Genomic DNA, 11,215 nt, shown 5'->3' on the forward strand with positions numbered 1-11,215 from the left:
AAAGAAAAAAGAAAGATCCTGGGTAAAAATGGGATTCATGGGTAAGTAGCATGGTAGAAACTACTGCTAACCAAGAGAAACATCAATGCTTGTCTCTCGTGAAAAAAAGCACCTGGATGATCCTAAAGATCCTTTTGGGATAATGAGTCAAAAGTGAATGTCATTTTGTCTGGCATGAAGCAAATACAGCATTTCCCAATAAGAACATCATACCAACAGTCAAACACGGTCGTGGTAGTGTGGTTTGGGGATGCATTGCTGCCTTGGGCCCTGGACAAATTGCCGTTGTTGAAGAAGCTATGAATTCTGCTCTGTACCAGAAAATTCCGAAGGAGAATCTGTCTGTGAGCTGAAGTTGTGGCATAATTGGGTTATACAGCAAGACAATGAGCCAAAACATAAAAGCAAGTCCTCATCTGAATGCCTGAAAAGAAACTAAATTAAAGTTCTGAAGTGGCCAGGTCAAAGTCCTGACTTTAACGCATTCGAGATGCTGTGGCAGGACCTGAAGCAAGCATCACGCTCAAACCTACAACTTTGTCTGAATGAAAGCAGCATTGCAAAGAGTAGTCTAAAAAATCCTCCAGAGTGATGTGAAAGACTGAAATCAAATTATAGGATGTGTTTGGTCTCAGTTATTGCTGCTAAAGGTTGTGCAACCAGTTAAGTTTAAGGGGACACTTTTTCACATTTGTGATATGGGTGTTTCATTACTTTTTTCATTAAATAAATGGAATAAATATTTTTTAAATGTTTTGTGTTTACAAACGTCGGGTTCCATTATTCTAATATTACATATTGACTAAAGATCTGAAACCATTGAGTGTGACACATGCAAATGGAAATTAGGAAAGGGGGAAATACCTTTTCACAGCACTGTACATTTACATTTTAAGGCATTTAGCAGATGTTCTTATCCAGAGCCTACATTCTATACATACAGTCCATTTATACAGCTGGATATTTCCTGAAGCAATTCAGTTTTTGGTTTGTTTCCCATGTGGTTGGAAACCATAACTTTTGATTAGTTATTTCATAATGTCCAAGGGAAGCAATGTTCTAGATCACTCTTCAAGTGGCCTTTGTTTTTTTTATTTGCATTGAAGTTACAATCTCACTAATGTGTTATTTAAAAATGATTAGAATATAAGGGAACTTAAGGCCTTTTCATTTGTCCTCTTATTTTTTAACATTTCAATTTTAAATGTGTGCTGTTGTGCGCTATATTTTAACTACAGGAGAATACTACTGCCTCGTGGATATACTGCAACGAGGAGAAGCATTCTGTAACTCAAGTAAAGAATGTGGATTTCAGGATGGTTTTCAAAACGGAACATGTGAAATTACAAAACCAAAAGGTATGCAGCGTGTGGGGCAATTCTTTCTTTTAGCCACTGTAAAGCGCTAACCAGAAATAGTTGTGTTATTTTACAGAATGTGGTCCTTAGTGTAAGCAGCTCATTGTAATCCACACAAGCAAGGTTACCCTTTTTTGAACGAATGTAATCAGATGGAGAGCAGGTCAGCAATTTCAACTGAAGACTAACGCTGGCCTACTGCTCTCTCACTAACATTAGATAGGTATTATTAGGTATTATTACAACATGCCTGCACCTCAGATTAAATTTTTGCTTAAGGTACAGGTTCGGCAAGGTGTGCACCATACCCATGCATTTCCTAAAATATTTATCATTTAATGTGCATCTCTTTTCCATTCACAGGGCCAAGCACGGTAAGTTCCCACCAATTTGTGGTTGCTACTGAAATGATTCATAGTAAAAAAAAAAAATGAAAGCACAGGCAGATGTATATTAAAATTCCTTCCCCCCCCCATCTATTCCAGTGTACTTTACAGGCCTCAAGCGACGACATTAATAAACACCAACGCCAACAGGCAAGACTATACACCCGCACACGATACACCACGCTTCAAGGTTATGACAGCAGTTGCAAACTTCCCCATATGAACCCTTTAACTGTTCTTACTTGCACAGGGCAACGACTCCGTTACAAACAACACGGGTGACAGGTAAGTACCAACCAAGACCTTTATTACAAAGTTTCACAAAAAATTGTACTTTACATAAAACCTATTTTCCTATCCCGTCCTGGACCATACATCCTGCTGAACCCCGGCCGACGAACAGCGGAGCTTGCACAGGTAAGCAAACCACACATTAAAAAGAAAAAGAATCAGAGTAAATACGTACACATTTGATCCACTGGAAAGGAGGCCACCCTTTCTATTTCTCAGTTCACATTATCAACTCGTGACAGCGACAAAACTGCTGTACTGGGTCACGTGCAGCCACATGGGGATGTTGTAATCCATTTGGTGTGACAGCAATAACTTATCGATTGTAAACATAGTGTAGCGACCACATTTAAAGACTATAGACATGCTCTGAAGCTCTGTGCTAACCAGATGGATCTTGAGAAATAGTCAAACCAAAGTTCCCAACACATGGAGGATTGAACTTGCTCAAACCCTTTCATACTGGAATAGGCATCAATACTTCAGACTGTGACACCACAAACATATTGCATAGTGTAGTGTTACCAGAGACCACGCCACCTTGGTTGTTTTGCCCAAGGAAACTGAACCATTAGGAACCTTAATCATTCTGTTCACACCGATCTCTTAATTTAAATTAAGAATGAAGAGCAAGAGACCTGTATTGAGTCTAACAAAATTCACTTTAACACAAAAAAGATGTCAAGTCCATGCAATTCAGTGTTCGGAGCAAGAATTCAGAAGGGACCGAAGGAATGGCATTAAGGAATATCACTAGTCTAGACCCGGAGAGGTCTGTCCAAGGGGGAGCTAATACTATTTTGAATCTTTCAAACTCTAACCCCCATGTGCCCATGCCCTGCAACACACACACAGAAAATCAGCTCCTCTTTATCCAGAGTGATTTACAAAGATTACACTTTTGCATAAAGCTAGATATTTTTACTAATTCAGGTTAAGTAGCTCGCTCAAGGGTACAGTGGCAGAATCAAACCTGCAACCGAGGAGCGAGGGTCACTGACACTGCACTGCCAAGAGGTTTAGGGAGTTGGGCTTGCAACTCCTCAGCTGCAGGATTCATTCTGCCTTTGTATTTATAATACAACACTGTTTGTCTGTGATTTCATTTCTCAGAAAAATGCATTGCAATCTGCACTACAGTTGGAGTTCTTGCCGTATTAGCCCTGGTATTTGTAATTTATTTGCTTCATTTATTTAAATTGTCATTATTGTGCATAATATTTTACATGGAATTATAACGATGGGAAAGTCATCCTGGTAGAGTTGATAGATGTAGAATTGGAATTATTTGATGCATTTGCCTCTTCATAAAATAAAATTACATACGAGCAAGTGATTTTTCATTTTGAACTTTTTTTGTGGAAAAATATTTATTTTTCACCAAAAGTATTTATTTAGATTTGTATTCCAAATTACTGTTATATAATATCCCAACTGATATTACTGTTTTTGACTTTGTCTTTTTAGGTCATTGGTATTTTAATTTATCATAGGAGAAGGTAAGTGTAACTATACAATGCATTTAAGACAACTACATTATGTGTACATTATCAGATTAATTATATCACATGTAAGGTCAACTGTATATACGCACATGTATATACAGTGCTGCTTGAAAGTTTGTGCGACCTATAGGGATGGTCATTATTTTTGCATAAAATGTAGTTATAAAATCATCTCAGATTTTTTTAGATGATTGTATAGCCTTCCCCAGACTGAATGCTCTCAATTCCCTCTTCCTGATCTCCTCTGAGATCTCCTTTCCTCTCAGCATGGTGTGTTTCACATTCAGTTGTATGAGTAACACCAAACTGACCAAGCTTCTTATCTCTATTCACCCCACCCAAACTCTTTCCTAAAGATCTCTCTTTTGATTTGTTCATTTGGTACCCAATTATTTACCCACCTGATTCTACTTACCAATTTGATTTAACTAATGCAACTTGGGCTTCACTTATTTTTGTACCAACACTGACTCCTTTTGTTTTTTTTACTACATACATGATTTCCTCAGGTTCTTGCAGTATTAAATAAAGATTTCACGATAAAATCTATAATTGCAGAAGGGGTTCACATACATTCAAGCAGCACTGTACACACACACACACACTCAAATACACACACTGATGCACATCTACATATATATACACTCATATACACACACATAAAGCTTTGCATCAATAAACTATTGTCTGTTTCCCAGACTATCGTGTCCTGGAGGTCAAAACAGCAGGGCACAGTCTGATGGTACGTGATGGGGGTAAGGATGAAGGGTGAATAAATTCTTGAAGTAACGTGTCGGTTCCCTTCATCTTTCCTTGTATTGCTTGTATGGCATGCTGCTGTATTAATCACAGGCTATTTAAAACTGTGCTGTAGTAGTAAAAAGGCCAATAGGACGCTGGGATATATAGCCAAAAGTAAATCCAAAAGATCCAAAAAATCCAAGGAAGTTATACCTATCTTATACAATACATTTGTTAGACCATACATTTAGTATTGTGTACAGTTCTGGGGACCATACAACAAGAAAAACAGAGAGGCTCTGGAAAAGGTTCAAAGAAGAGCAACCAAACATAGCTCAGGAGGTAAGAGCAGTTGTCTGGCAGTCGGAGGGTTGCCAGTTCGAGCCCCACCCTGGGCGTGTCAAAGTGTCCCTGAGCAAGACACCTAACCTCTAAATGCTCTGGTGAATGAGAGGTATCAATTGTAAAGTGATTTGGATAAAAGCGCTATATAAATGCAGACCATTTACCAAATTAATTCCTGGTATGAAAGATAAGAGCTATGAGGAAAGACTTAAAATGCTTAATCTCTTCAAGCCAAGTAAAATGTGACTTAGGGGTGATTTTATTGAGGCTTTAAATTTCATAAAGGGGATAAAAAAAGTGAACTACACAAGATTCTTCAGGTTGAGTTCTGTCAGTAGAACAAGGGCACATTAATGAAAATTATCAAAATGTCAATTCTGTACAGACATTAGGAAGGATTTTTTCACACAGAGTGGTCAATGTGTGGAATAGCCTGCCTGGTCATGTAGTTGAGGCAAAAACTCTGGGGATTCTCAAGACTAGGCTTAATAAAGTGTTAGATACTATCGAGTTGGTATTCGAAGCGCTAATTTAGTCAGGAAAATGGCGAGCATCGTTGGGCTGAATGGCCTGTTCTGGTCATTATGTTATGTTACTCACTACCGCCAATCTGCTATCAAATACTCACTACCACCAACAGCCCAGCCAATCAGGACCATGGCCATCATCATTGAGCAGGAGGGCCATGGGACGGAGCTTGGGGCAGAGCCGGGGGAGGAGATGGGAGAGGAGGTGGGCGAGGGCACGGTCATGCTGGAGAAGCTGGATGGGGGCGAGTATTGTGTGAATCACTTTGTGTTACATTTTACATGTATGAAAGTGCTATACAAATAAAGTCTGATTGATTGATTGATTGATGCTATGTTATGTTAAAACGTATTAAGAATGTTTAAGAGTTTTAAGAGTTTTCATACCAAATAAAACTACTGCTTATTAAGTGTTTATTATTCAGTTTCCTGTTTGGTTAAGAATACTGCAGCATGTCAGCTAACTTTAATAGGTTATTCCATTAACATGTTTCAATGTTGGTACATTTGTAATATGTAAGTTAATTTGTCAAAATGCCAAGCTGTGCTGTTTACAAGTGTACTGTTCAGGCTGAATCTCGGCGATGCACCTTCTCAGGTAGCTAAATGCGGGACAGCCGTGTGAAGCTGCAGTATTGTTACAGAATTCCTTTAATATCTGAGCTCAGTTGTTTAATAAAATAGTATGCCTATAGTAACGTACCCCATAGTAGCAAGGCCTGATGTGTTAACATTGTGTTTCTAACCTTGTATCGTGAATATTGCATTAGCGCCTTTTATTGTTTTGGTCAATTCCATTATAACCTGCCTACAAAAACAATATACAGCAAAATGCACATACTGATCTGTTTTGCTGTCTCTGTAGGCTCAGTACTTTTCACTACTCTCCTCCTTTCCTCAACTCCCCCCATTTCCACTCGTTTCCGACCTGGAAGTATGTAGAGGAAAGGAGGGGAGCAGATGAGCTTTGAAGCCGCTTTGCCAATGCAGTTCTGTGCGCTTTGCTCATCTCCTCCAATATTGGGACACTGGAGGGAGGGTGGGAGGGAGGGAGGGAGGGTGCAAAGATCGGTTTCTGAGGCATGGAGGAGACGAGGAAGTAGTGGAGGAAAGGAGGGGGCTGTGGGGGGTTAGGACCCAAAAGCAGAGTGCAGGGAAAAAACTCAAAACTCCAAAAGGTACGAAACAAAGGCTTTACTTAACAAGAACGAAAACAAACACATCCGGAACAAAAACGAACAAAAGGCCTCGCAGGGCAACTCTCACAAAACGCAAAGAGAAACTTCAAAAACCACCAGAAACAAGAAAATCCAAAAGTCCAAAAGCAAGTTGAAAACAGAACATGGGCAGGAATACACGGGGCAGGAACATGATCAGAACCAACAAGGATCCAACACCTGAGTCAGGGAGAAGGGAAACCTAAATAGACACGACACTGACGAGACACAGGAGGGCACAATGAACAATCAGGCCACATAGAGGGAAGGGAAAACGAGATAACCAAAAAACAATAATTGGACAATTGAAAACAATAATACAATTAAACAGGGGGAGCAGGACACAAAACAGAAATCTGGCGGCCCAACAAGGAAAGACAAAGGGAAAACACAGAACCATGACAGTTTAGGCTCTCTAATTAGCTGTCGCTGCACTTCGCTGAGATGTTGTGGTTGCCAGGTTTTGTATGAATAGGCTGTTTTCTTCTGCGAGGTAGAAGATTTGGTCGGCTGAGTAGGTATAGATAATTTTAGCTTTTGGATGATGCTGACAAGTTTGGGCGATTGCTAATGTCAGTTTTAAAGAAACACACTGTTTTACGTGGTCCAAAAATACTTTTTTCTATATTGTAGCATTGTTTGCAATCTTAACGCGGATACATGAGTGTATCATTGTCAATCTTGCTAACAATGATACCTTGGTGAAGGGTGTTGGGCTTCATGTAGCCTTCTCACATCACTGCTCTGCGTTGCGTTCATTGTAAACATGATTAGCACTGTGACAGAGGACACAACTGAGCTTGTCAGCTGAGCAAAAAAATGATACTTCCTGGTTCTGACATTTTCTGTTTTTTTGTTTTGTTTTTGTTTTGTTTTACTGGTTTTGGTGTGCTCGCCATGGGCCTCAGAAGTCTGACGTAATGCAGAGCGGAACCTTTAACTGGGACCATTGCTATTCCTCCTTTCCCCAGAACCAAATGGAGGCGAAGACAGTGGAGACGTCTCAATTCCCCTCCGATGACGATCGCCACGCTCAACAGGTATCTACTCCAAAGGCATGGCATACTGTAGTTGATGGTCAGTTTTCTAAAACTGTCAAAGAAATGAACAGTTCAATTTCCAACTTGTTTTTAGACTATACTGATCAGATGTATTTAATTTCCAGATGATCGTGCACCAGAACCAGGAAATTAAGGTTTGTATTATATACTTTAAACAAGGAGTATTTACAAGTTCAGTTAATCCATATGATTTACCATATGGTTTATCCTCATTAGATATGGGTTTTCCTGTATTTTGGAAGAATGTAGCCATATGAGAATAAAATCTGAAAAAATATATCCAGAGGCAGTCCAGTTCATTACAGCAGATTAGCAAATTGTTTCAAAACTATAATTGCAATTGCAATTTAATGTTCAGTAGTTGGAAAGTTGTCGCTTGTATCTGTATTTTCGTTCACTTGCAGTCTCTCTTGGGATTATACTTTCCCCCAGGGCTAGACCAAAGTCCAAGACCAGGGAAAGTCCAAATCAAGCCAAGACCAAGTCAAGTTTGAGACAGAAAATGGTCAAATCCTCTTCAAGACTAAGACTAAGACTAAAATCCAACAGGTTCTAGTCCAAATTTGTTAATTTCTTCTTTTTTTTTTCAAATGGAAAACAGTTTGCCTTACATAATTGCAAACAAAGGTCCAAAATGAGGGTTTAAAAAACACATCCACTTTGTCTTTCATTTCTGTCTGGAAAAAATTACAAATGTGTTGCTTGAATGAAAATTAGTTTTACCAGCAACACAGGAATATTTTCCTTGACAGATACAAACTGTTAGAATCATTAAATGTGCTTCACTCTTCACATGTTCCAAGTAGTAATAATGGGCTAGTTAGTTAATAATGGGTTAGTTAATGAATAATGGGTTAGTTAGATAATAATGGGTCAGTTAGTTAATAATGGGTTAGTATAAATATGTAATTCTGTATCTCTGTATTTAAAGAATGAAGAGAGGAGTACTTTGACATTTTTAATGTAAAAAAGCAGTCCTTGTAAACAGCGAGACTTGGCTTTGTGTGATGCCCTCTGTAAACTATAGCTTGTTATTACGTCTGTTTTAAATAAATTACATGTAATTCTAGCGTTGACATTTCTCTGTCCAGTCATATAAATATCTTGATGTTGATTCCTGCTAGTTTTACTTCTGCCAGGTTGCTGTCCATAATATTAATAAAAAGGTTTATGTCTGTTTTTATTTCTATGAAGTTGGATTTGGTACATGCTGTAGGCTAGTTTTTGATAGAGTGCCTGTTGTCACTGACAATGTGTAGCTACCATGCAAGCAGCACTCTGTTGTAGTCTGTATTAGTATCTGTTTGCTGTTAGTGTTTGTTTTGTGTTTCTGTAAGTTTATTATTTTTCACATCCTCCGTCCCAGTATTTTCATTCTCCCGGTCACTTGTCTCCCCAGTGCCGTCTCTGTGTCTGTGTTCCCTGAGCTGCTTCACTCCCCTGTATTTGCGTGATTTTACTATTCGGGTGGTTCCGGGTTTTCGTGGTTTCCCCCCTTCTTTCCAGTCTCGTTTTACTTCCTGCTTATATCTAGTTTTACTCATTTCTACTAATCCTTACTAACTTATAGATTGTAAAGTACTAACCTCATTAATATACTAACGTGAATATTACTAATGGATTGACAAACACTAGTTTTGGGTTTTTGATTGGTTAATGTATTAGTATAGTAATTTAAACTTTCTCCCCTTTTCCATGCTGCGCTGTAGCTCCGCCCCTTTTCTTTCTAGTCTGCCCTAATGCTGAGTTCTGCAATTGCCTGCACCTGTCTCCTGCTCTAAATGCACCTCTCTCTCTCTGCACGTGTTTTACCTGCTAAACCCAGGCCGTCTGTTATCATTGTTGTCTATGTGATTCCAGTCCGCGTTGTCAGTCCCCTGTCATTTAATTAGTTATCCTAAAGTTCTTCACCTGGATTTCGTTTGTTACTCCACCCTTACTCACGTAACCCCTCCTTGATTGTTGCCTTCCCCAGTGTATAAATGTCAGTCTTTCCCACCAGCTCCCTGTCAGAACGTTGATCGTATTCACTGTGCCGATGTGTTGTAAGCCTTTGTTTATCGAGATTCCTGAGACACCCTTTCCGTACGACTTCGAGTTTGCCTGCCCCTTTTGTTTGATTGCTTTCTGGTTTGACCTTTGCTTTGTTTTGACTTTTCTTTTGCCTGTTCCTTTGTACCTTCGCCTATCTGATCTCCTGGTTTTTGATTTTTTGCCCTTTTACCACTATTCTTTTGGAAACTTGATATTGTACCGTCCTATCTCTGAATACCTGGCTTTGAACTTTGGACTGAATAAAGACAACGTTTTTTGGATTTCCCTGGTCTGCGTTTGGGTCCTTGCACAGAACATAACACACTCAGCATCAAGACTGTTGATGGGGGCTGTCAAATATTTGATTGCAAACAACTAACAGCAGGCTACATTGTGGTCACCATTCAGACCTGCTGAAAAATCACAGAAAGCGCAAAAAATTGCGAAAGACAATCCTGGAATCAGTGACACCTGTGACTTCTGTGACAAACACGCAGCTATAGAAATACATACTGTGCTCATCCGGGAGAGATAAAAGATCACCTAAAAACTCCTGCACAACATTCCCATTTTGTCCAGGCAATAGTCAGGCCCTTTGCAACGTCATAGCGCCCATCTATGATCGCATCTGGATCGTTTCAATCGATAACTGCCACAGCTGGAATATCTCAGTCAGCATTTTGTCCTGCACTGCCCATAGTGCTGGACGAGCTTTTACGTCGCATCAGAAGATCCATCAATTTCCCTAAATTCGGTGAAGATATTCAGTACCTTTTAAGCTTTGCTTTGTGCACAGAATGTGATGAGGGGGCAGTCCCACTGCCGGTGGTTTATATAAACGTCTGTTCTTGCTGGATTTGTTGTGACAGCATTATTGCACAAGTTCTGACCATGTCTGAAATGGCCTGCTACAGGTTATTTGCTCATCAGGCTATCACAGCTGAACTGTGAAGTTTGAGTTTTTAAACTAGTGCGACTGCGTCTTTGAATGTTCTTGCAGGGAAGCAAAATTACCATTTCCGCTACCACTCAATCCCAATGTTGCATTCTCACATGTTCATAAGTTTGAAGCAAAATATTAAAAAGGTAATTTTTCAACATATTCCTCATCATTGGCCACCAACTAGAAGATTTTAAGATTTTTTTTTTTTTGCAATTGCATAAATCTGGGTCTCACAGAGTTACTGTGGCTTCTCCACGGTGCTGATGCATGAATTCACAGATTCTGCAATAGTACATTGAGCTCCTAGGAAATAAGGTCATAGTGACAGAGCACTTACTGTAGATGAATGCCTGGCAGCAGTAGAGAGTCTCCATCTCAAGGCCATAGGGTCTTGCCACTCATTATTTCATAACAGCACACCCCAGTCTATACATGTACTCATATTCACACACAAACATACACGTTACAAGTTTTGAAAATTAACAGTCAGATAAACTTGTTCTCTGCAAAAAAATCCAAATTTTAAGAAGTGCACGTGTGTGTGTGTGTGTGTGTGTGTGTGTGCATGTGCGTTCATGGTTGAGTAAACGTGTATTTCTGTGCTGTGCTTCTTGTCAGTAGGGGGCAGTGTTGCATCTTTGAGGAGATTCAGCCTGTGTTGTAGCACAGAGGTGGCTCACAGCTGCTGTCCTTGCTGTACAGCAGCGGTAGTCAACCCTGCTCCTGAGATCTACCATCCTGTAGTTTTCTATTCATCCCTAATTTGGTACACCTGGCTCTACTGAACAGCAGCCCAACAAGGTCTCT

The 11,215-nt window shown here is 39.6% G+C and overlaps 3 long non-coding RNA genes across 3 annotated transcripts; all 3 read left to right on the plus strand.

The window, feature by feature from the left end:
- The first annotated feature begins 1,243 nt into the window (after nt 1–1,243).
- Nucleotides 1,244–3,092, plus strand: LOC118221000. Its single transcript, XR_004764044.1, has 3 exons — nt 1,244–1,358; nt 1,722–1,732; nt 1,844–3,092. It is a non-coding gene; the product is annotated as an uncharacterized LOC118221000 (long non-coding RNA).
- Nucleotides 3,093–3,217: 125 nt separating this feature from the next.
- Nucleotides 3,218–5,303, plus strand: LOC118221005. Its single transcript, XR_004764045.1, has 3 exons — nt 3,218–3,534; nt 4,239–4,282; nt 5,267–5,303. It is a non-coding gene; the product is annotated as an uncharacterized LOC118221005 (long non-coding RNA).
- Nucleotides 5,304–6,730: 1,427 nt separating this feature from the next.
- LOC118220995 lies at nt 6,731–8,620 on the plus strand. Its single transcript, XR_004764043.1, has 4 exons — nt 6,731–6,884; nt 7,342–7,410; nt 7,536–7,565; nt 7,864–8,620. It is a non-coding gene; the product is annotated as an uncharacterized LOC118220995 (long non-coding RNA).
- The last annotated feature ends 2,595 nt before the right edge of the window (nt 8,621–11,215 follow it).

The sequence above is a fragment of the Anguilla anguilla genome, chromosome 1, assembly GCF_013347855.1.
Source record: "Anguilla anguilla isolate fAngAng1 chromosome 1, fAngAng1.pri, whole genome shotgun sequence".
Taxonomy (NCBI): Eukaryota; Metazoa; Chordata; class Actinopteri; order Anguilliformes; family Anguillidae; genus Anguilla; species Anguilla anguilla.